At 35.5% G+C, this 26,194-nt stretch overlaps 1 pseudogene; it reads left to right on the plus strand.

Moving 5' to 3' along the window:
• The first annotated feature begins 3,599 nt into the window (after nt 1-3,599).
• LOC143388526 (kynureninase-like) overlaps nt 3,600-26,194 on the plus strand; it is a 75,949-nt pseudogene continuing 53,354 nt past the window's right edge.

Below are 26,194 nucleotides of genomic sequence, written 5' to 3' on the forward strand. Positions count from 1 at the left end.
AGACCCCAATGGGCCTGGATTCCTGTGACCTTTCGCCACTCCTTGGGAACCTTGCCTGCATGCGATCTCCAGAGCTTTTACTGAAAGGAGATTCCTCAACACTTAATGGCTCCTGAATGAATCAAAACCCACAGTGTCAACTTCTTCATTTTTGAAATATGGCTAGGCCAATACCATGAAGTTTTTGAGAATCCCATGACCAGAAATACCTGGTGAACCTTTAGATCTCCTGTTGCTCATCATGACTGAACCAGCAAGTGCCATTTTTGACTGAGTGGAATTCATGACCATGGTGAAGAACAGAGAGGCCAGTGAGTAGGAGCCAGCAGGGAACTGGGCCTGGAGCAATGGAGTGCAGGTGCATGATCAAACATCTGTGGTGGGTCTCTGTGGTTCTGTCATTGGCTTCCAAATGACATGTGACTGACAAGATGCAGCCAGGAGACCCGAAAATATAAAGGCATGTTGTTGTGGGGAGAGGATTTGGTGCGATGCTCAGAAACAAGTTGCTACACTCAAGTGGGAAAGATATATGGGGTAGCAGCTCAGTTTGTGTTTTTGCCTTCAGACCCTGACACCCCACGTATCAGAGCTCCCTCCAGCACTGTGTCCTGGTTTTCCTTTTTGTATTTCAAAACAAACACCAATTTTCCAGGGAAGCTGTAAGAAATGCCATTAAAATTGCGCGGTGAGCCAAAGGCTTCACAATGCACCCAGGGAGACATTCATACCCCAATGGCCACAGTTACCTGCATAGATAGGATTCAGCTCTGCTGCCTCCTGTTCCTATTGGAAAATATGAACGCATGTCCTTTTGTTCACATAGACTCAGACCAAGCTTTCATGATCTCACTACAAAGGAAGCTAAATCACAAAGCTATATATCTAGTGAACGAATGTCAGAGGCAGATAGTCAAGAAGTCATTAGGCAGGCAAAGTTCCATGTTTGTGGAATGTTTACCCTGTCCTCTACTTTTGGGATCTCTTCTGCCACACTCAAGTTTATGAGCTCCTCAGAATTTCCAATTCCAGATATGTATTCACAGAGTTTTTTCCTCGTTTCCTCTCATTGTGTCTTCTTTGGGGTGATAGTAATGTCCAGGCATTGTGGTGGATGACAGTGGAAGATTTTTATGTGCCACGTGTTCCCAAATGTATTAGATTCATTTTCCGTTTTGCCATTTGAAATGTTGAATCTCTGACACTAACCCATAACCTTCGAGGCTCTGACTACTTATCCTAACATCGATAAAAATAATCCTAAAGGAATAGAAGTAGAGGCATTTGATAGGAGGCATGGTGAATACTTGAACTTGCTTTTTGCTTCATCAGAGATATATATTATAAAACCTGTGACACATTTTTCTCATTTTACTTCTCCAATAATTTTCAAAATCAACAAATATGTAACATCCTGACTCCCTGTCTCTGTTGCCTGGGTCACAATGTATATTTTTTATAGACATATATATAATCCTACTGCCATCACAGGTATATTTTTGAGAGTACGCTCACTTTGGTAAATATGAATTTGATGAAGAGATCATTGCCCCCCAATACGCTGAGGTAACTGAAAATTCAAGCTGTGGTGAGCTTTATACTTCAACTTTAGACATGAAACAATGTAGAGGAAAATGAATATTTTGGGTACATATGTGAAGAATATATATCCCCTTATGAATTTCGATTGGCATACATACTATTACATTTTAATGTATTAAATATATATATATATATATATATATATATATATATATATAGAGAGAGAGAGAGAGAGAGAGAGAGAGAGAGAGTATGAATTTGCAATCATGAACTATATGTGTCATGTACTTATACTACCTTGATTCTTTCATGTCAATCTGTGTGGATTTATAATCAACTTCTCAGGAGATATTTTTCAGAAATATTCATTGTCTTGACATACATATTCATTTTGGAATACTCAAAATGAACTTCATTTAATATTGAGTACTAACCCTAATATTTCTACAGTAAGTGACCCAGTTTAACATCAATAAAAGTATATTCATATGGGACATGATGTGTATTTTGAATTACATTTTTATTCAAAATTGTTATATTACTATTTCTTCAGTATATATACATCATAGAATATATCATTTCATCCACAATTCACAAATTGATATGCATATGATTCACTTTCATTCACTTTCTGTATCAGATACCATTTATTTCTCCATGTTGCTTTATTTGCTTTTTCATGAGATTTCTTTTATATCACATAACTTTTGAATTCCTTCATCATTTTTGAAGCAAACTCAAACACGGTTTGTTATAATTATTAACCCTTATATTACCACTACATGTATAACAACTTGGATTGAATGTTTGTATGTGAATACCAGATTTCATGTATTGTTTAAAATATCAATTCAATACATTATTTAAAATAGTAACCTGTTATATTTTTTATTCACCATATGATCTATTCATGCATCATCTCTATATACATAAACCCAGGGTACACCTATTTTTTTCTCCAACTCTAAATGATAGTGTTTCAAAACATGCTCCCAGAAATGGTGGAAGAAATACGCATGTCACCTGCTGCATATATTCCTTTCATCACATCATGTTCTGGACACAAGATGCAAAACTCACACTTTTCTTATTTTTCTCCCAAAGCCTCATTTTAAAGAGAGCATGGATTACTAAAATCATCTACGTCTGCATTGCCTATTGTTTTCAAATTTCAATCCTATGGTAAGTATATACTTGATTCTTTCAAGGATAGTGTGTTCAACTACCCCCCTGTTGAAATTATCCCTGATCTTATCACACATTTTGTACTTTGCCTGATCTCCTAACATCCTTATTGATATCTATTTCCCCAAGTGCCTTGTTGTGACTGACTCTTCATGTGTGCTGACATTCCCATTTACACTTTAATAGAAATTCATTGGATTGCAAAAAGGGCCTTTGGTCCAAATCCTAAACTCACTGTTCTTCCTTACCCTACACTGGAATTCTGCCTACTCTCTCTATTTCACTGCAAGTTCTCTTTTACATTCAGTAGTCCCAGGTACAAGATCTTAGGCCATTGTCTGTGGATTTAGAGGATTCATCTCTGCAAAACAGAATTCAAAACTATGTATCCAAATCAAGGGCCCAACAAACTTGTGTTCTTCAGATCTTACCTAGTTTTCTATTTTCATCCTTCCATTTCCCCTTACATTCGTATAAATATCCCAGTTGCCCAATACCCGTATTCATCCAGCAGAATGACTCCTAACCCAAATCAAACATGATATGTCCCTTAACCATACTCTGTTCCCTCAATCTATTTTCATATAACAGCAGGTCCTGAGTTGATCTTGCCTTGCAGGTATGTAGGGAATCCTATAGCTGCTGAGAAGCTCAAAGGTAGATGCAGAAATGATTCCTGGAGCAAATGTAGGCAGCTAGGTAGGACCTGTGAGATCTAAAGTCAACTTCCATGGCCAACAACCCAGTCAGGATGAAGGGTGAGGCTGAATCATCCTCTCTCTTTTCAATGGAGGGAATATGGACACAATCAGGTCTGTGTGGATTGCTGATCCCGGGCTCCTAGGGTATATAGACGTTTATGTCTTGTGAAAATGTCACAGGAAGGTGAGGCAGTCTCAATCTCATGAGACCCTTGGAAACAACTGTTAGGACAAAGTGGTTGCCAAGGCAGTGACCTCATTCACATCCCTGTAGGAAGTGACCTCACCTCACTTCCTTGGTGATGGAACTCTCTGAACTTGGGATCCAGGAGGCGAGGCATCCAGAGGCAGTTCAACTCCCAGTGGGCTCACTTGATTGTCTGTACCAAGGCCAGAGTCATTCTTTGTTGGTACCTAGTGATGTGTGGATAGCCAAATGCCTTGAATGGTCTCAACAGGGCCTTTCCTGAGAAAGAAGTGTTGGCTCATTGCTGGCTCCTGACAACTACACAGAGATGGCCAAGGAGACCAGAGCTGAGAGAGGACAGGCCATTGCTGATGAAAAATGGGACAATGGAATCACCCTTTAGCCTATATCCTGGAACTTCAATCAAAACCAGTGAGAAGTTTGAGCAAAATTCTTTGAACTTTCTAGGCAATATGTGCTACAGAAATGTGATTTATTATCATAAAAAACAAATTAATGACCCCAAATTAAATTATCCAGAAAAATATTGAAAAGGCATTAATTAAAAACATAGTGTAAATAGGGGAAAAAAGCCCAATCTAACAGAGCTTCCTAAAATACAAGTACATAACAGCACTTGAGATACTTTTCTTAATCCTTTTTATAATTTCTTTTATATTTTTCAAGTGTATTTTCCTCCTCATTTGATGAAAACTTTTTGAGACTCAAAGGACTGCTATGTATTTTGTGTTTTTTTTATTATGCCTGCTGGGATATTTACTAGAATAAAAGTTAAACCAGAATTTGACAGTTGAATTTCTGGAAAATAGGTCAGGATGTAGTGTTGTAGTCAAATTTTATATACTTCTATTCAATTAATAGCTATGTTTTAAAACTAAATTTATAATCATTTCAGTCTCTAACCTAAAAAACAGTATGTGTGTCTTAGTATAGACACTATAATATGCTTCAAGTACACAAGTAGAATGTTCAAACAGTCTTGAAATTTTAAAAATAAAAGAAAAAAAAGAACATCCAAGACAGTAAAATATAGCAAAATAATGAAATAATATGTGGGCAATTTCCCTTTTTCCTCAACAAAAAGGAAATCCATTTTTAAAATTACAAGTATTTTTTTAGTCCCTAAAGGATTACTTTTTGATTTTAAAATAGTAAACTTTTATTTAATTGTTAAAACATTATGAAGGCCCACACAGAAATGCCTACTTGCTAATGCTGATATTTTAATCCAAGTATGGTGGCATACACCCATATTCCCAGCTAATCTGGACTCTGAGGCATGAGTACTGTAAGTTCCAGTCCAGATTGGGAAATTTAGCAAAACCCTATCTCAATTTTTTTAATTGATTTTATTTTTTTTTAAATACAATACAGCAGAATGCATTACAATTCTTATTTCACATAGAGAGAACAATTTTTCATAGCTTTATATATAAAGTATGTTTACGCAATTCATGCCTTTTACATGTACTTTGTCAGGTTTTTTTTGCATTATTTCAATTCTTATTACACATTTATACCACAATTTTTCATATCTCTGTTTCTATATAAAGTATGTTGACACCCAATTCGAGTCTTTATACATGTACTTTGGATAATGATGTCCATCACATTCCTCCATCCTTACTAATCCCCTGCCCCCTCCTTTTCCCTCCCATCCCTCTTCCCTATCTAGAATTCATCTAATCCTCCCATGCTCCCCATCCCTACTCCACTATGAGTCAATTTTTTTAAAGAGAGAGAGAGAGAGAGAGAGAGAGAGAGAGAGAGAGAGAGAGATAATTTTTTAATATGTATTTTTTAGTTTTCGGTGGACACAACATTTTTATTTTTTATGTGGTGCTGAGGATCGAACCCAGTGCCCTGCACATGCCAGGTAAGCTGCTACCACTTGGGCCACATCCCCAGCCCATGAGTCAATTTTTTTTTTAAGAAAAGTTTGAGGAAGTTGCTCAGTGGTAGAACACTTGGGTTAAATTAACAGTACAAAAAAACCCTGATATTTTAAAAATTAGACATAAACATATTCATATGTACACATGCACACACAAAGCTAAGAAATGTTTGTCTTTTTTCAATTTTCGGGGAGCCTATGGTCAGGATGTAGGAAAATACCCTTGGATTGTAGGAGATGAGAGTATTGTAGGCCTTATGAAGGACATTGTAGGTAAGTATATAATTCAAAGAATCCCCCCGACTCCAATTGTCATTAGTGTCATTTAGTTATAAGCGTTAAGTTATAAAGTCAAAATATTATTGATTAATATACGGAACTTCTACCCTAAACCATAGCAAAAAAAGGATAACTATACCTTTAGGTTAGGTTTGTTCATTCAAAGATTGATATGATGAAAATAACCAGGTTATTTGGCACCAAAACGAAATGCACCTATTATATTTTCTTGGATATCTTTAAACTAATATACACCCACTTAAAACTTGTTCATTTTATTAACTTACAGTTGAACACATTTTGGGCTGGGGATGTATATAGCTAAATGCCTGAGGCCCTGGGTTTCAATCCTAGTACAATTATAAAAATAAACTTCACTAAATTGTATATAATATCACTACATAATAAAATAAACACTAAGTTACACATGTTACAACTATAAACTAGAATTCATATTTTGGCTCATTTCAACTTAATTCCTGAGGATCTATTTAAATTTAAGCCAAGTGTACTTGAAAATAATACAGCTAATCTGTTTTGATGTTCACATGAATTTAAGTGAATTACATATACTATTGATGGTATGAATCATAGTTTTAGATGGCAAATTGTTAACATTTTGGAAAAAGTTACTCATTTAATTGGGTTGAATATCCAGCATTGATTGAAATCTTACTTGAAATTTAGAGTACTGATCAAAAATTAATGACATTTCAGCAACGGAATTGGTGTTATTTGTAAATATTTGAATAAATTTGAGAAACTTAAAATGCTTTGCAAAGCCTCTCAGCATTACAAGTATAAAAATATACTTATTGGTGTTACTCACATTGCTTCATCTGACTTGAATTCAGGCCGGTAATCAGATGATTAAACAAACATGAAGTTTGAATGGAATTAGAGTGGGCAAAGTAGAGTGGGAATGTAGACCAGTGGCAAAGCATTTGCCTTCTATGTACAAGGCCCTTGTTCATTCTAACGTGTGTGAGCACACACACACACACACACACACAATATTTTCATCAGGAGCCAGGTATGGCGGTATGCACCTATAAACCTACCTACTTGAGAGGCTAAGGCATGAAGATCACTTGAATCTGGGAGTGAAAGAACAGCCTGAGCAACATAACTAGACCCTACTTCAAAAACAAAGAAAAATTTGAGTGGAGGATAGGACTTATATACAGAAATAATTAGGAAAAATCATTAAAATCTGTGAAATATCTTATTTCTTCAGAAGAGAAATATTGCATCTTTGCTATATGTCAGGACTTGTGGTAGTCCCTGAAAGGAAATGGTGAAAAGAATACTATCTTTATTCTCATGAGACTCCCAGTAAAGAAAGATAGAAAGAAACGCAAAATACATACATACATAAGCAAGTAAAATACAGAGAAACAAAATGATTCATGAGAACCCATGCTACAAAAAGACATATAATTCTCCAGCTGATGGAGACAGAACATGTATTTAATTACTTTTTTTCCCTGAAATCTTGCAAACTCTTAAAGGAATTAGGGGTTTACTTTTTGTAAACCCCTGAGCTGGGGTTGTGGATCAGTGGCAGAGCATTTGTCTTTGATATGTGAGGCACTGAGTTTGATCCTCAGCACCACATAAAATTAAACAAATAAAATAAAGACATTCTGTCCATCTACAACTACAAAAATTTTTCTTTTTTTCTTTTTAAAGTAAACCCCTAAAGAACTAAATAGAAAGCAAATATGATGGTACCAGTCACATTTTATGAGTTAGCTAGCAAGAGAACAAGTGGTCCAAAAATAAATAAATAAAAAGTAAATAAAATTTAAGTCTCCCAAGGGTGAAAAATGGAAAGTTAAAATTTTACCTTTTAGATCTGTCAAAGGCTTGGAAATTACTGAAATTAAGCACCTCTAGAAATGGAGGTGAAAACAGGATAAAAACAGATTTGTGGAAAGTCTGTCTAAAATGTAACTAGAATACAACATACCTGTTTGAGTCACCTTTTTTGCTACTGTGACTGAAAGACCCAAACAGAACAATATTAGAGGAGGAAACGTTTATTGAGGGCTCATAGTTTCAATGTACTCAGTCCATAGGCAGCCAGCTCTATTCCTCGAGCCTTAAGGTGAGGCTGAACATCATGGCAAAAGAGTGTGGTGGAGGGAAGCAGCTCACATGATGATCAGTAAGCAGAAAGAGGTCTTCACTTGCCAAATACAAATATATAATCCGAATCCATGCCATCTCCTCCAGCCACATCCCACTTGCTTCAATTACCACTCAGTTAATACCATCAGGTGATTAATTCTCTAACTGGGTTAAGGCTCTTACAACCCAATATTTCTCCTTTAAACCTTCTTTCATTGTCTCATACATGAGCTTTTAGGGGGAACCTCACATCCAAAACATAATAATGATATTTCATGATTCCAGGGGAATCTTCCAGACCTTTCTCCGGGAGAAGCCTGGTTAGTCTCTGGGGAAGGGAGAAAAAGCAATATTGAAAACAAATTTTAAGGTTGCCCACTGCTGAATACCAATACTGGGATATGGGTGTTGGTAGTGAGGAATCAAGTTTCTCCAAAGTTGGCCCTGAAGAATTTAGAGGGGCTAGCTCCTCAAACCTCTGTCTGGCCAGCTTAAGGGCACAAATGACTCATGGGAAGAAAAGGAGGTCTGGATGCTTCAGGGTATTCAGGTGTCTTATCAGGTAAGATTAGCATCTTCTCTGGAATGTGAGAGTAGATCTCAGCCTCCTAGGGGTAGCTTCTGTTATTGGATTAAGACTTTCCCTTACAAGCTCACAAACATTAATTACCAATGAATAGGCACTATCTCCAAATACATGAATATTTTAGTATTTTATTTTTAAGGCTGTGACTAAACAGACCCAATCAGAATCAGAACAACTGTAGAGGAAAGTTTATTTGGGGTCTCATGGTTTCAGAGGTCTCAATCCATAGATACCAGATGCCGCAGTCTGGCTGGGCACAATTCAGGAGCCACTTGTCAAAAGAAACTAACTTTATTTTCAGAACCACACAAGCCAAACAAATGAGATGCTCAGGAAAAACCCTCAGAGCCCAACTGCCACCACCAGCTTCCCACATGCCACTCCCCCAACCCCAGCCTCCCCACCTCCCACAATTCTCCTGCTCTTGAGGCCGATTGGTTGGGTCATGTGTGTGAAGCCAAAAAAGTCCCCCAATGAGCAGCTCCGTGGCCTGAAAGGGCAGGGAAACAGTCCAATGAGCATCACCGCAGAGGAGCCAATCAGCTAGATGTTGCTGGGGCCGCTGTGAGCCAATCATCAGCTGGCAGTCTGAAGGTTTGCTGGGGCCCCTTCGGCTGTGGCTCTCAACATCTCCCCCTATCTGTTTAAACAACAAGCATGTGGATTAGGGACTGTGCCTGCATTACATTGTCCAATAGTACATATGGTCCTTACTCAAGGAGTCAGCCTCCTGTCTTAGGTTGGTACCATTGCAATTGGATCTTACCCGTCACTGACTACTGGTCCAGTATACAGCCACACCTGTGAAGAGGTCTTTGTACCAGCAGGGGGGTGAGATTCTTTGCCTCACCTTTGTTGGCCCCCAAATTTTAGCTGAACGGTCATGACAAGCAGAAGGGAGGAAGATACACCAAGCCAATTGATGGCTCTTTTTGGAAATATTGTACCACCGATGACATCATCAGCAAAAATACGCCAACACTACCACAAGTCACTGCACCAACAGATAGTTCACAATGCATACAGGTGAGTTCACAATGCATACAAGTGATACATAGCGCAGGCAAGTTCTGCAAGCAGTTCAGTGAAGGCTATTGCAGAAACTGTAGATTGGTTTTTATCTTTGTCTTCACCAGCACTGGGATGAAGATAGGAATTCTGGCAATAATGGCTAAAGAAAACATTATGTAACATTCCAGAAGGCACTAAAAGAAAACAATTTTCTTAACAATTTACATTATCTTGAAGAGAATTATTAAATATAATGAAAAGGAAAGGTGAAAGTAAACAAACAGATCTGTTAACCTCCTTTTTTGTTCACATTTTAAAACAACCCTCAACAGCTGTTTACCCAATTTAAATTAAACCATTTAAATCACGTGAAATAAAAAAAAATGGATCCATTTTTTCATGAGCGCTCATCATATATGATATATGGACATACGTACATTCAAACATATAACACAAAACACAAGTGTGCACACATAATATAATATACAACACATAACATAATAGTAAAGGCCTTATAACTTTTTACAGGTGAAATCTCCATTGCAATGTTTAAAAACTCTATAGTCAAAAAAATAGAACTGATCAGCAAAACATTAACCTAGGTCTGTATGAGCTCAAAAAACAAAATAGAACTTCATGATATGGGAAAGGGTAGTAATAAAATAGATATTGAAAAAAGCATTCTGGTTCTGTCGCTGATGTAAGAATAACCAAACTGGAGTTCTGGATATTACCTGTTATGGATTTGAGCCAAATCATCTTCTTTTTGGTCTGTAGAAATCGCTTTAGTTAATCTCTCTGGAATCCAAATCGGCTGCTGTTCTCTCTGTGGAAACACACAAACAGACCCCCAACTCCAGACAATTACTGGGTCAGGACCTTTCCATTGTCCTATTAGAATATCCTTCCAAAGTACCTTGGGCTTATGTACATTTTTTGGAAACATATGCCTTTTCGCAGCACTAAGCCCTGATGAATCCAAATTTAAAAAGTTTAGAGTAAAAAGGGTTATTTTAAGTTTATCTTTGGGGAACATATACCCCTTCCCAATTCCTTCTTTTTGCTTTAATAAGTACATTTTAATAGTTTGATGATCTCTTTCAATTATGCCTTGTCCCTGTGGATTATATGGGATTCCTGTGATGAGCAAAATTGTTTAAAAGAGGTAGATGTATAACCAGGGGCATTATCTGTTTTTAACTGTTTTGGAACACCCACAGTGGCAAAATTTTGTAAGCAATGAGCTATAACAACTTTAGTTTTTTCTCCGGCATGAAGGGAGCCTATCAAAAATCCAGAAGAAGTATCAACTGTAACATGCAAATATTTTAATTTTCCAAATTCTGGCAAGTGTGTGACGTCCATCTGCCAAATATGGTTAGGTATCAATCCTCTAGGATTGACTCCAAGATTAACTTGTGGTAAAAAGGTCACATGGTATTCTACTCCTTTGATACCTAGTTTTGTTAAACCCTCCTCCTATGGGGCAATTCCTTTTAAAATGTCCTGTTTGTTCACAATTGTAGCATGTTCTTGGCCTGGCATCTAAAGCCTGTTTTACTGCAGCTGCCACAATTTGCCCTTGTTCATTAATGTCTCTGGCATCTAAAGCCTGTTTTACTGCAGTTGCAACGACTTGCTCTTGTTCATTAATGTCTCTACATAATTTAATATATGTGTTTAAATCTTCATGTTTCCATGGTCTAATGATATCTCTGCACCAACAATTTGCTTGGTCATAAGCCAGTTGTTTTATTAATGGCATTGCTTGTTCTGTATTCCCCAAAATTCTGGTAGCTGTTTGAATAAGCCTATCTACAAATTCAGCGTAAATTCATTAGCTCCTTGTATTATCTTAGATAATTGACCTTGTAAACCTCCATGTCCTTGTAAAGTCTTCCATGCCTTAACTGCATGTACAGCAATTTGTAAATATACACCAGGATCATATGCAATTTGTTGCTGCTGATCCTCATAAGGTCCCTTTCCTAACAACGTATCTAGATTTCTCTGAGGATAACCGGCTGTTGCATTTCGGCTAGTCGTCTCCATGCAAAATTCCTCATTGGCAACCTTCCATAACAGGTATTGTCCTCCATTTAGCACAGCTTTACACATATTAGCCCAATCTGCTGGCGTCATGTTCAAGTTGGTAATGGATTCGACCATGTTTACAGTGAAGGGTGCTTGAGGACCATAGGTTGTTACAGCCTCTTTTAGCTGCTTCATTATTTTGAAATCTAGAGCACGGTGAATTCGTTGCCCTCCTGCCTGTTCAAATACAGGGCATGGTAATCTTTGAGGTCCTTTCTCAGGATCCTATCTATCAACTTCAGGGGTTGGGGGCCTCCCAGCATATGTAGGTGGTGCTGTTGGTTGGACACTTACACCCTCTGGTGATAGAAAGGTGTTAATAGCAGTCTCCTGTTGTAACTTTTCCCCTGATGGCTTTTTTTGCTCTAAACTTTCTTCCTCTGTCTGACTAGCTCGAGAGACCTTCTCTTTTACTTGAATCAATATGTCTTCTCCTTCCTCTACCTTTGTCTGAATTGAAGGCTTTGGACTAAGCAAACCAGATACGAATGTCCACAATGGCAATGTGCCAACTGGCAGAGTTCCTAGGCTGTTCTTTTTTATTCTTTTTAAATCTTTACCATGATGGTTCCATTGTGATATACTTAACAACTCCTCCTTAAAAAGCCATGGGCTACATTTTTGTATTGTATCAACGTATGCCCTGACTGCTCTTGATTTTACTGGGATGCCTCCTTCCTCTAACAATTTACTTAACACTCTTTCAGTTTGTTTTTTACTAATTTCAGATCCTGTGTTTCTAGTATAATACAACCCAACAAGATGATGCCAAACAAAACCGAGACAGAATGAAACAAAAAGGAAACAACAAAAATTCATTATAGCTTTTCCATCCTCCTGACATGTGCATTCGTCCTTTCTCCCTATCTGTTCCTCAGACGCAAATAGTTTTTCCTCAGTTGTGAGCGCCTTTTCTTCCGTCTCACTCATCTTCAGGGACAGGCAACTTAAAACAAAAATGAAGCAAAACAAAAGAGGAATCTTAAAATGGCTACCCATCCTCTCACCCTGCCCTCAGGGGCGAGCAGTTTACTTACCCTCAGTCGCTCCCCGTGCAAGCCACCAAATGCTGCAGTCTGATTGGGCACAATTCAGGAGCCACTTGTCAAAAGAAACTAACTTTATTTTTAGAACCACACATGCCAAACAAAACAGTTCCTCAGGAAAAACCCTCAGAGCCCAACTGCAACCACCGGCTTCCCACATGCCTCTCCCCCAACCCCCAACCTCCCCATCTTCCACAATCCTCCTGCTCTTGAGGCCGATTGGTTGGGTCGCATGGGTGGAGCCAAAAAAGTCCCCCAATGAGCAGCTTCGTGACCTGAAAGGGCAGGGAAACAGTCCAATGAGCATCACCGCCAAGGAGCCAATCAGCTAGATGTTGCTGGGGCCGCTGTGAGCCAATCATCATCTGGTAGTCTGAAAGGGTGGGGAAACAGCTCAATGAGCATCTCCAATGAGCATCACCGTAGAGGAGCCAATCAGCTAGATGTTGCTGGGGCTGCTGTGAGCCAATCATCAGCTGGCAGTCTGAAAGTTTGCTGGGGCCCCTTCGGCTGTGGTTCTCATCAACCAGAGCTCATTCTGTGGGGCTCAAGGTGAGGCTGAACATCATGGCAGAAGAGTGTGGTAGAGGGAAGTAGAGAGAGAAAGAGACTCCACTCTCCAGATACAAAATATATACCCCATAGCCACACCCCCTAAGAACCACTTCCTCCAGTCACACACCACCTGCCTCCTGTCATCACTCAGTTAACCTAATCAGTGTATTAATCCCTGATATGATTAAGGATATAACCCAATCATTTCTCCTAACCTTTAATTGTCTCACACATGAGTGACCTTTTGGGGGATACCTCACATCCAAACCATAGCAGTGCACTTTAGGGACTAGGATTTAAACATATGAATTTGGAGAGAAACAATTCAGTCCATAACATGTATACAGTAAAAGAAAAAGGAGAAATAAATAGGTTCTAATTTAGCTTCCAGAATTCATATTGGAGATTAGGCAAAGCTACTGGATTATCTGACATGAGGAGGTTTCCCAGCACAATGACTCAACAGGACTGCTTACAGCAAACCCCATTGTACTAGTCAACTTTTTGTCTCTATTGTATTCACCATGAACAACTTAAAGGAGGAAAAGTTTGTTAGCTCATGGTTTCAGATTTAGTCCATAGTGAGCCAACTCTATTGCTCTGGACCCAAGGTGAGTCAGAACATCATGGTAGAAGGGCATAGTGGAAAAGCACTGCCCCATTGATGGTAGCCAAGAAACAGAAAAAGAATAAGAGGCTGCAGGCCAGATAAACCCTTTCAGGACATACCCCCAATGATCCACTTCCTCCAGTCATGCCATACCTACCTTCAATTACCACCCAGTATGTGCATTCAAACTAGAATGGATTAATTAGGTTACAGCTCTCATAATCTAATCATTTCACCTCTGAATATTCTTTCATTAACACAGAAGCTTTGGAGGGATAACTTATATGCAAATAACAATAGCTACCATGTTTGCTAAGGCATTCATGTTTAATATGCTCAAATTAAAAAACCTTTAAGAACAATCTGGTTTGGGATTGTTGACCTTATGAACATGAAAGCTTTTCAAAAATTAGAAGGAAAAAACCTTAACTGAAGAGTTTCAAGCAAAAGCTCACTCTTTTGCCAGTCAGTAATATTTGAGTAAACACTATACAAATTTCAATTTTTTAATGTGGTTACATTATAGAATCAAAATATTAATGTAACAGATTATGATAGCAGCAACAAAGTAATTATATATACATTTCCATAGGCTAAAAACATAGCCAATATTGAACAGAACATTCAGAAGTTTGGACATGAAGTGTTTAGAGGATTATGCATGAAGGTATGCTCAGTATATAGGACCTGAGTCAAAGATTTTCATAGGAAACCCTAGGGTGAATCTTTGCTGGCATGATTCCTTGATCTAGAGCCCATGGCAAGAATTGTTGGAAATTTAAAGCCAAAAGCCAAAACCAAGTATATCCTGCCATACTAGTAGGTCATAGAACACTTGATCCAGCTGTCAGAATTACTTAGAATATATCTTTTTATGGACAATCTGAATAAACCAGGATTTTCTTAAGCGTGGGTCAAATTGTGAAAGACTTCATGTGCATTCATATTTTTGAAAGCCAGTTATATTCATAAAAATGTCTAATATATAAACAAACAAACAAAAAAAACTGGAAAAAATTCTTGGAAAATTTGACCATGAATGTATGCTTTCCTTACAGATGAATTTTTCTTCTGTTTACTAGATTTTCTTTGAGAACATAAAATGCTTTCTAATCCTGTTATTTTGTGCTTAATACTTATCCCCTAAAGAGGAGTTAAGATGTTTATACACAGGACAGGGAAGTGCTAAGGCGATATTTTGTAGTGAGATTTATTTATAAAGCAAGTAAACCCTATAAAAAGGTTTTCATTGACCATGTAAAAGTTTATTGCTCTGTTGCAACTAATTAAATGTGCAAGTGTTTTGTTGCCCAAAAAGTACATATATGTCACATAAAGATCCCCAAAATTTTAAACCAGCCACCACTTATTATTACTAAGTAAAAAAGAAAAAGGGACTATAAATATTGTTTATTTTAAAAAGTAAAAAGATTAAATTTATTTTTTCCAAAAGTATGTAAAGAAAATTAAATTAAACTGAGATTTTCATCTATCTTCCTCATAAAGTCAGACAATACACATTCTGGGTTTTTTTCAACATTAGCAACCAATTTTGACACTTAAACTCTATGTCCAAAAATTCAGTTTAATTATGACACTGACTTCCCAGATTTTGGTACACATCACATAGATCAAGGGCTCATCTCCTCTAGGCTGCCCTCAATTGTGAGGACAGTCACAATTGAGGAACCATCCATTCTTCTGATTGACCATCTACATACTGAGGGATTGCAATGCCGCCTCTTTGGGCTTGATAATTTGCTAGAGCAGCTCAAAAAACTCAGGGAAACACTTTATTCACTTTGATAAACTTATTATAATGACTACAACTCGGCAACAACTAGTGGAAGAAATGTAGAACACAAGGTCATTTGGGAGAGGTGGGAGGTATGGAGCACACATGCCTTCTCTAAGCCTGTCACCTCTCAGCACTTAGAGCTGTTCTACAACTCAGAACCTCTCTGAATCTCATTGATGAGTTTTTATAGAGCTCAATCTCCAGACACCCTCCCATCCCAGAAGGAGGTTGGTAGATGAGGCTGAATGTTCCAACCATCTAATTATTTAGTCATTCTGGCAACCAGTCCCACACCTGAATTAATCTAGAAATTTCATTGGAGTCATCACAACAGCATAAATCTAAATTTTTTCTAAAGGGGCTCTATTCATTTGGGGAATATCCATGCATTTCAGGATTGGTAACAAAGGCCAATTATTTATTATACCACATGTGACTACAATATAGAATCCTCATATATGCATTCAGGTATGTTCTTCAACTCAGAAGCTCTCTGAATCTTTTAGTTTCAGTGATTGTGTGTTTCGGTTTTGGATATTGTATCAATGAAATTAAAGATTTTTTGGCTCCAAAATATAGTAAAGGACATAAAAGAAATAATTGTTTCTTGAAATGTACAATATCTGCCTTGTATACATAAAACTTAATGAAACATATTTTAAAGATCTACATATGTCACTTCCAAAACCTCGAATGTTATATGACAAATGCATTCTTACGTTTTATATAAAATATTTTCAGTGAATACAGGTTTTTTTGGTTAATGATTTTGTTGTTAAATACCTATTTTCTTCTCTATAGCTTATAATTTATCAGGGAAAATATCACTGTTGTTTTGTTGTTATTGTATAAAAGTGAATTTAAGCAATATTTTAAAACTTGACTTTTTAAAATATCAGTAATTATTTATCTCCCAAATTTCTTTACTTCTAAAATTGTATATATTAAAGAAATATTCTTTAAGTCAATTAAAAAAGTAATTCGCTGCTTGCTTTAGTAAGAACATATTCTCTCCGAAAGTGTTTGTTTGTGTATATGTGCATGTATGTATGTGAACAAAATTACAATTTAAAGATCTTAATCTACATTTTTAGAAATGCCTTTAAATTCTTTAAATTTCAGTTTTTTTAATTCTAGATTTGAGTAATACTTTCATAAAATGATATAAGTGTTACAGTGAGTTAAGCAGAGGAATTGGCTTTTACAGATAGAAGTTTGAAGAAAGCAGGAGTAAGAAACAGAAAATTAATTGTTCCTGTCAAAGTTACTTTCCTTGAAAGGCAGGGACTATAGACAGACTGATTGGTTAATGCCAGCTTACTTTAGAGTAGCTAACTTTTTTCTTGTGAAAGGATAAAGGCAAAGGGCACTTCATTGTCATGCCAATCGAAAGTGGCCAGTTTGGGATTTTGGGCTCTCTAGTTAATCCTGATTTCTCAGATCAGATAAGCTTCTTAGTTTCACTTAGTGTCTTGTAACATTAGCATAAGTGACTCCATTTTTATTTTTAGCTTGACATTTTGGGGCTCAGAACAGAAGCTTTGTCCAAAACAATAGCTTCCTAGCTTCCTGTAAGTTTATTTAACAGTGTATTCCTTTTTTGTTGTTGAGAATTCATGCATTCTCCTCTCTTGCCTTAGTTTCTAGGAATAGGAAGTTCTCAGAAAAATTTGATCAAGTTTGAAGTAAGAAAAACATTTAGTAGCTTTCAATTTCTCATCTACACACATATCATACTTCATTTGTTTAGTTTTTTTTTTGTTTGTTTGTTTTTTTTTTTTGGTTTAAACCCAGGGATGGTCTATCACCAAGCTAAAACACAGCCACTTTTATTTTTGAGATAGGGCCATGTTAAATTACCCAGGCTGATCTCAAACTTGCAATCTTCCTGTTTCAGCTTCTTGAGTCACTGGGATTATAAGTGTGCGCCATTACACTGGCTTCTCTCTCTCTCTCTCTCTCTCTCTCTCTCTCTCTCTCTCTCTCTCTCTTTTTATTAATGTGGTGCTAGGGATAGAAATCAGGGCCATGGCATGAATGGTAAGAACTCTATGACTAAGTACCACTCCAGTCCCAAATTACTATTTGTTCTCACTCTGCCTTGCATTGTGTAATGAAAGAAAATTCTTTGGAAATTTCTTTGGAAATAAATGTAAAAATTTAAGTCATAAAATAAAATAATATTGCAATAGTAAACAATAGCAAAAGTCAAATGTATTTTTTCCTACTTGCTAGGTAATCTAACTCTGTCATGGACAGATACTTTGTATAATTTGGGTAATGATTGAATATTTCAGGTTCTTAAAACCATAGTCTTTTTTTTACCAAAAATTTCTCAAAAAGAAGGAGCAAGAGAATAATAAAAATTATTATGTGTACAAATTAATAGAGTATTGAGAAGAAAAAGAAAGTGAACAACCATATTTATTCATAGACATAGAAAATAATTTTGATTTTTGGATGTGAAAAAAACTATTAATAAAACATTTTACATAGAGCCAACAATTCCACAAAAACATTGAATAACTTTTCATTATAATTAATGTCATATTATCAAGATGCTTGAAATAGAATGGCTGAAGAATATTATTAGTATTATTATTAAGCCTACTTCTCCCTGGGTACATTAAAAAATCACAAAGAGCTAGATACATGCATTTGAACTTATAAAAATGTTGTAATGTGACCATAAATTTCTTTATGTAACTTGTGGTTGACCTCAGAAACTCAGTAATCCCTGGAAGCTCTACCCTAGCAGTTATAGATACTCTGCCATACATTAGTCATCTCTACAGGCCACAGAAATTTGCTACATGAAAAACAAAATTTAAAGTTATTTGATTTAGCCTAATTATAAATGTGACAAATTCAAAATAACACTTGCGTCTGCTTAATAAAATATGCAGAATATGGTATGGTGGTTATGAGACCACAAATGAACCCTCTTATCAAACAATAAGCAGCTTGGAGCTTTGTTATCTCACTTTGCAAAAGATTTGAAATTATACTACTATTAGAAATACACACAGGAAGTTTATTATGAGTTTGGATCTCCTATATTCGACTTATAGGGTGTATCTTGTAAGCAATGTTTCCAAATGTAATTCTGAGCCAAAAAAAAAAAAATTCTACAGGACTTTGGGAAAGTTAGTTTTTCTCTTTGGATGTCAGTTTTCTCATCAATGAAAATAGAAATATCAAAGTATATATCTCATCCGTTTGCCTTGAGGATAGTGTGAGATAATACTATTGACAAAAAATAATGACTGTGCTTTAATGGATACAATAAAATATTTTAGCTTGAGCCAAATATAAGTGACCATATCACAGGAACATTGATTCAAGTGACACTGATTGGCATGTTATCATATACATGGAAGAGGACAAATAAGCTTTTATAGTCATAGAGAAAAAAAAGTCTTAAATAAATATGTTTACCAATTTTATTGGTGGAACCGACTATCTAGGAGGAAGACTACAGCAAGGTGGGGAAATCACAGGTATAGGTTTTATAGCATACTTAACTTTAAGGTTAGTGGAAGCTACAGGTCTGCTAAGCTTAGCAATATATTCTGAGAAGCTCATCTGATAGTTATGAAAATGTCAGGTCAGATACCAAACTTAAGGCACATGGCTATTTAAGTGGCTATGACAGCACAAGATAATTTTGTCTTTCCACCTATAGTACCCCATCTCTCCACAATCTCAATGTTCTAATCAGCCAAGATTAAAAAAACAACTGGTCTGCAAGATCTTTACTTATAGATGCAGCTCCTTAGAGGACTTCAGTTCACAGTGCAAGTCATGTATTTAGAAGTGTTGGCACAGAGTAAGGGCTCTGTAATTATCAGCTTGCCAGCCTTCAAGGAAAGAAAGCAGTGTTTGGATTGAACTAAGCTTTATCTTCTGAAAAAGCAAAAAGCAATCTTCAATAAATAAAAAAAAGCAGGAAAGCATTCTTTGAGTGAAAGCCATGGCTCATCCCCATCTCAGACGAAGTGATTCAGATCTTGACATTTAATGCAGTGAATCATAGATGATCTCCTAAAATGAAGATCCTTTCAAATCTTATTAAGCTTTCTGGGAGCTTTTTAAAATTTTGCCTCTAAATACTTGTAGTTCTTGATGCTACCACATTAATTCAAATAAGGCTCTTAAGAAAAAGAGAAGGAACAAAGAAAACCAACTTGAAAGAATTGTAGTTTACTTTCAAAAAAGGTTTATTTTCTTATGTAATGCTGATGATATTGAAATGTCTTAGAAGAACAGTGTTTTTAGAAGTACAATTTAAACCCAAAGAAACAGGTCAATTAGGTAAATTTTCTTTTGAAAATAAACCAAAAATCAGTTCAATCAGTGGTGCTTTGATGTTAAGAATTTTTTTTGTGTGTGTGCCTTTAGGTTACATTTGTAATAAGCATTTTTTGTTAAGTTTTGAAACTGTATTATTAGCATCACTCTTAGATACACCTCTGTGCACATGCACACATGTCAAGCAGATTGATCCTATCCTTGAACAAAGTTCAATAGTAACTAAGCACAGCATTTTTTGAAGTGTTTAATTAAATTTAAAGTGGTCTAAATTGTGATTTTTTTTCTGCATAGGCAAACAAATTATTTACTTCAGTGAGGGAGTACTGAAAAGAAGAATTGATTCAAATGTGAGCAAGACATCAAAAGAAAGATGAGGGATGCCAAATGTCACTCTAGATTTATTTAGCCCCACACATCTGGAGGTGGGCATGCACATAGATTTACTATACCCTCATCCCAGAAAAATTTTAGGTGATCTAAAGTGAACATTGTATTTTTTAGAGGGCCAAAACTTCCCAGGAGTCTATAATTCTAATCACAATGTAATGTTTGAGCTTCAAAGATTGAGCTTCAATAGGAAATCTCACCACTCCCACTTACTGCCTTTTCTGGGTTTTGTTGTTGTTGTTATTGTTGTTTTGTTTTGTTTTGTTTGTTTGTTTGTTTTGAATCAAATGGGATGTAATTTCTCATTTTCTGAGTGTACAGTTTGCAGAATCACATTGGTCATGCAGCCACGTATATACACACAGCAATAATAATGTCTATTTCATTCTACTATCCTTCCTTTCCCCCCCATCCCCTCCCCTCCCCTCCAATCACCTCTTTCTACCCAATTTAAGGTGACACTATTCTTTTTTTTTCTCACATCTTCATACATGTATTTTGTATAACGATGAGAGTTTGGTTTTCATCTTGTGATTACTAACATATTTTCTTCTTGCCATTTCAAATCCTTCTTATATTAATTCTGTTCTCTTTTTCCCTGCTTTCTCTTCCTGTTATGTTTTAGATATGAGGTGTCCCCCAAAGGTTTATGTGGGAGACAATAAAAGACATCATAGAGGTACAATTATTAGGTTATGAGAAATTTAACTAGTGTGTTAATTCCCTGATAGGAATGTTAACAGAGTGTGACTATAGGCTGGTAATTTGTGACTGGAGGACATAGATCATTGGGGACACATCTTGTCGGGATATATATTTGGTGTGCTGAGCTTAGGCTCTGTCTCTGCTTCTTGGTAGGATGTCCTGAACCACTTCCCTCCACCCTATACTCTTCTGCCTCTCACACCCACCAAGGAATGGAGTCCTCAAATTGTCTTTTGGTCACAGTAGCAAGAAAACTAAAATGCTTTCTTTCCTACTTCCATTCTCCCTGCTATTTTTGTTGTTTAATAAGTGGTTTCAAACAAATGTGTATAAAGAACTAATAGGAATTCAAGAATAAAACCAGATTAGACATCTTAGATAATATTTTGTTTCAGAAGTAGCAGTAAAAATTCATACCATAATATAAAGTATCAGCTATAATAAAGCTGTCAGGATTTTGGTTTTTGACCACACTTCAAAGAAATTTTCTTACTGCAGGAAAGACATATGCCACTCCAAGCAATGTGAGCTTATTGTGTCTATCTAGTATGCCTTGTGGGGCAGGATTTTATTTAGTGCTGGGGATGTAAAAGGAGACTATTCTCATTGCCTTGATTTCAGACATTATTCACCTTGCGATGACCAGGGAAGCACCTTTTAATTCCTACCACTTGTTCACCACCTTGTAGTATCAAAGGGAAAAATCAGTGTGGAAATAGGAGAGGAAGGTTTCCTTGATGAGGTGAAGATGGTCCCTTTCCTTAAATGGTTATACTAAATCATAAATTCCGAAATTGACTACATATTTCCAATGGCCTCTCCTTGACTAACCTTATCCTGGAATCTATCTAATTGATTTATTATTCTATTTACTTTCTATTGTTTTAAAGTGAAACTCTATCAAAAATATGTCTTTGGATATAAAATGTGAATTATGTTTCCTTAACATCTAGTGCAGCCTTATAGACATTAAGGTACATTGCCTATTTTTCTTAGTGTTGGTGAGAAAAACATCATTCCTATTACACAAGTCTAATTACCTTTAAGAGACACCATAAGAACTCAGAACAATGATGGCATCATTACTGTTATTGCACTCTGAATTCTTAAGTGACCATTGTATTCTCTGTCTTTGGGTCTCTTTCTAGTGCCAAAGCCCTCACTCAAAGGAATTAGATCAGACTATGATTATGTAGTGGATATGATATCTTTGCATGCTTTCTCATTGGAAAATATATGTCTATATTACCTATTATCTTAGTGTATATGAATAGATCCCAAAACCATTTATGCTATTGTATTTTGCTATGTAGCTCTTTTTGTCTTGTTAATTATTACCTATCTCAATATAATAGCAAGGAAATATGTTTGGCAAGGTAGTCTTCTTTTATTAAAGGTACATTTTAATTTGATATTGGAAGCAACCAAGTTTTAAAATGTGATTGACCTTTATCTTTTTAGATTCCTTTTGAAGATACATGCATGACAAAATACATGTTCTCTTTGGAAATTTTTCAAACTCACTGATAATAGGATAAATCCTTTTTTTTCAAGCAAAATAAAATGGTTCATTATTTCTTTTTGCTTCTTACAACTTCAAAAATGAATACAATTTTTAGCTAGTTATGTGTTTGTGACTCTAGATATCATTTGATAAAATGAGTCAAGTGGGAAACTTCCATTTCTTTATGATGATATATCAAATGTGTCCTTATCTCTAAAATCAGTAAGAGGGAGGAAGTAAAGAAATCCTCCTACCTCGTTTAACTTTCATGCATCTTTAGAACTTATAATAAAGGAACTAGATTTTGATATGTTTATTTTGCAGGAGCCAAGGAGAAAGAAATAGCCCTAATGAATACTTTGACCGTTAATTTACATCTCCTACTTGTAAGTTTCTTTTCCCACCAATGTTTAGAATACACTCATTTATGGGATCTGATGTATTTCTATCTTTAATTCATGAGATTCTGATGGTTTGCTTATTTAAAAATAAGTTGTGAGGTTATGTTCATTTTTAACAGGAAATGATGGCCCGTGACATAATGGTTTCTACATAATCATTGAAAAGTTGACTCTTACAAGAAATTCAGAATAATGAAGAGTTCTTAGCTCAGAACTAAAAAAAAAAAAAAAAGAGTCATAGTGGATGAAAAGAAGCACTGCTTGCAAGAACACAAAGCAAAGATGTATAGTTACCAGTAAAGCACTGAGTTTTTCAGAAAGACATTATCTAGTATGCAGATCTTTAGCAGAGAGAGATTATGGATCAGTATACATTTTTATAGTCATGGTTGAGGAGAAGCTTAAAAATACCTGAAACACAGAAAGTAAACTGTTGAAAAGAAATATAGTACCTTAAATGAGCTACTGTATTTAAAGTACTTCTTACATGTTAAATATTTAATAAATAATTTTATCTCAAAATGTCAGATGTATTCAGAATTTGGTATGTAGTGTCTATTGTAATTGATGCTTTGAAAAAAATTGACTTCACTTTCTTTAGTATGATTTGAAAACATATCTGTAAATCCAGGCATAACTCATTTTGACTCCCAGGTATGTTATTTAATGTCCATTTGAGATTGGACAAAGTTTTCATCATCTGTAAGTTTTAAAGTTCTTCTTTCTAAAAATGACAATAATACCTACCTCATGGATCTGCACAAGGTTTGAATGTGATATGTAAGAACTTATTAAGCAGTTGGGCCAATAATTAACAGACAAATAACAGCAGCTGTCAATCTCGTTATTATTGTCAAACTCATTATCTAAGAAATATGTGGAGAAATGAAGGGGCCCCCTGGCCAAATGAGTACTTGTGCTAGTGCCTCTAAAAAAGACAGCTGTTTCATGTTAAAGCTGAAGTAGTTTTAGTTGGACTTAAAATAAATGCCTTAAAATAGCATTGGAAAGGTGATGTATTAGAAACAAAATTGGTAGTGCGAGATAAGTCATTGTAAATAAAACACACAGAGAACATGATGTTTCAGTCTGATACTAGAGAATTTACTAATAAATACTTTGGGAAGATAATTTTTCAACTAAAATTTAAGTATACTTTGGGAATTTGTTTGTATCTGATTTACATTTCCCCCTGAGTTTGCTATTCCATTGATAATCATAATGAGCTGATATCTTCTTCCTTTTCATAATTCATTGGAAAAAGGGCTAATTGAAAAACTACCCCTGACAGATATCTTAGATGTTTAATTAATTAATGCCTTTAAATTTTGAAGATTCTAAAATGAAAGTGTGGAATCAACTGAACAAATGCAGAAATTGTATATTAATGCTTTCTCAATAAATCCATTTCATTGCAGTTATCATTTTTTAAGCCTACACCAAAATGGCATAAAATTTTTCTAGAAGCCAAAGCCTTCCCTTCTGATTATGTAAGGATTTCTTCAAATTACATTTATGCTCTTTCTACTCTTCCTAGAGGGACATGATTTGCCTGACTTGAATGTTTATTCACTAGTCTTTTCTGAATAACCTTACCCTAAAAAGATCTGTCAAATTCTTTTGATTTAAGAATTGTTTATAGATTGTAGATTTATTTCTTTTGTTCAAGTAAAACATGTGTTAAGGGAGGGAAGGATTGAATAGGAACATTGATTTATTAGTTTTTTTTTTTAAAAAGACACTGAAGAAACCGCTGGTCTAAATGAAGTGTGGTTATAAATTTTTTATTAATTCTTGTTGCCTTTTTATGTTATGAGATCAAATCAATACAAACCCTACTGCTTAACCCTTTGGCCATATAAAATTGCAATTTAAACCTGCATTTGCCCCTTCCTTTTCATAGCATAATAGCATAATTTTTCATGCCTTATTATTTTAAAAAACTACTAAAGATTTAAAATATTTCTCATGGTTCACTAAAATGTCATGTAGTATATCTTATCAGCAATTTGGTTGATAAAATTTGATTGTTCCAGACATGTCCACAGAAAAAGGTACATGGCATATTTCACTTTTAGTATTAGAGAAACTTGATTTCTGCATTATATTATGACTGTTAACTATAGTGCACATATCATAATTTTAAGGCATGTAATTATGTCAGAATTATAGCCATTTCTTTACTGAAAGAATCAAACTCTAATATCTTGAGAAAAATCATGCACCTTGCAATTGTTTGTTCCCAGTCATATCTTATATTCTCAGTAAAGTCAATTCCTATTGTTCTTTCCTTTCACTAACTTACTCATCCTAGGGTAAGCCATTTTTATATCCTCGATTCAATTGTAGCAAGTGCATACTGCTCACATTGGTTTTCTGCAGATTCTGATTGTGATTTAGATTAGGTGACTTTTGATAGCAAAATCTCTCCTAACTCCAGAAGTCTAAATCATCCCTACATTTCCATTGGGCTATAATTTGTAGTATCTCAGAATGTTCGGATTCATACTTAAATCAGATTAAGCAGTTTTTTTCTGAAGTATTAGTTATTCACTTTTAACCTTGACTTTGGATTTCATATAATACTGTTTTCATTGATATTTTATTATTTGTTTTCCAAGTTGTTATGTTAATATCCTTCTATGCTTCGGGCTTGATTTAATAAATAACTTCTTTTTCCAGTATGCAATAGAGTCACAGCTTCAACTTCACAGACTTCATGTTGAAAGAAGTATGCAGATGATAAAGCCACGAGAGGTATATGAGAAAGAAATAAATATTCATCATGCTTCAATTCACTATTGATTTTTTTTAATCCATTTTCCTCAAAAGTTTATTATCTTCATTACTGTAATGGAACTTTCTTGAAAGTACAAAAGACTCATACTTCTCTTACTGTCAGCTCATTTTGTTTTAAATAGTGAATAACTCAGAATTGTATTTATTTTTATATTTCACGGGCTACCCATCTGGTAAGCAAATAATCTTCTATTTATGTTACTGGAGTCTACAGAGTGTACAAGGAAATGGAATGAAGATGGTAAATTGGGTGTACCTTTTTTAATTTTAAATTTTATTGCCCTTGAGTGCCATTAATATCAGGTAAAAGACCAGTGGTATTTGTTGAATTTAAATAGTGATTATCTTTCCTGGCTCTTAATAATCTAAGTATCAAATATTGTCCGTTGTCTTTAGACAAAGGAGAAAGGATGAGGTATACTTGGAAAATCTTGGCTTTTAC

This window comes from Callospermophilus lateralis, unplaced genomic scaffold (assembly GCF_048772815.1).
Source record: "Callospermophilus lateralis isolate mCalLat2 unplaced genomic scaffold, mCalLat2.hap1 Scaffold_82, whole genome shotgun sequence".
Lineage (NCBI taxonomy): Eukaryota > Metazoa > Chordata > Mammalia > Rodentia > Sciuridae > Callospermophilus > Callospermophilus lateralis.